The 379-nt window shown below is 46.4% G+C and overlaps 1 protein-coding gene across 1 annotated transcript in view; it reads right to left on the bottom strand.

Moving 5' to 3' along the window:
• LOC102768212 (complement receptor type 1-like) overlaps positions 1–379 on the bottom strand; it is a gene marked incomplete at its 3' end in the record, with an annotated part of 135,542 nt that overhangs the window by 121,338 nt on the left and 13,825 nt on the right. The window lies entirely within an intron of this gene.

Here is a 379-nt window from a genome sequence, read left to right as displayed (position 1 = left end):
TCAGCTGTCACTCCCCCCATCTCTCCCCCTGGCCAGGAGGCCCTGATTGGGACTGAGTGAGACAGCCCCAATCGGCTCTGATTGCCAGCCAGGCCTAGGGTCCCCACCCATGCACAAATTTGTGCACCAGGCCTCTAGTAACAATATAATTGAAAAAGTATATCTTGCTGATCCTTGAATTTCTGTTACTGAATACGCCCTCTCATTTATGTCCATGGCCTGGCTTACAAGTCTACTTAGTTTTAGAGAAAGAAAAGCCTAGGCCAGTGATGGCGAACCTTTTGAGCTCGGCGTGTCAGCATTTTGAAAAACCCTAACTGAACTCTGGTGCCGTGTCACATATAGAAATTTTTTGATATTTGCAACCATAGTAAAACAA

This window comes from Myotis davidii, unplaced genomic scaffold, assembly GCF_000327345.1.
Source record: "Myotis davidii unplaced genomic scaffold, ASM32734v1 scaffold469, whole genome shotgun sequence".
NCBI classification, from domain to species: Eukaryota; Metazoa; Chordata; class Mammalia; order Chiroptera; family Vespertilionidae; genus Myotis; species Myotis davidii.
Note: the sequence above shows the minus strand (reverse complement) of the source record. Positions and strands in the feature narration are given on the sequence as shown.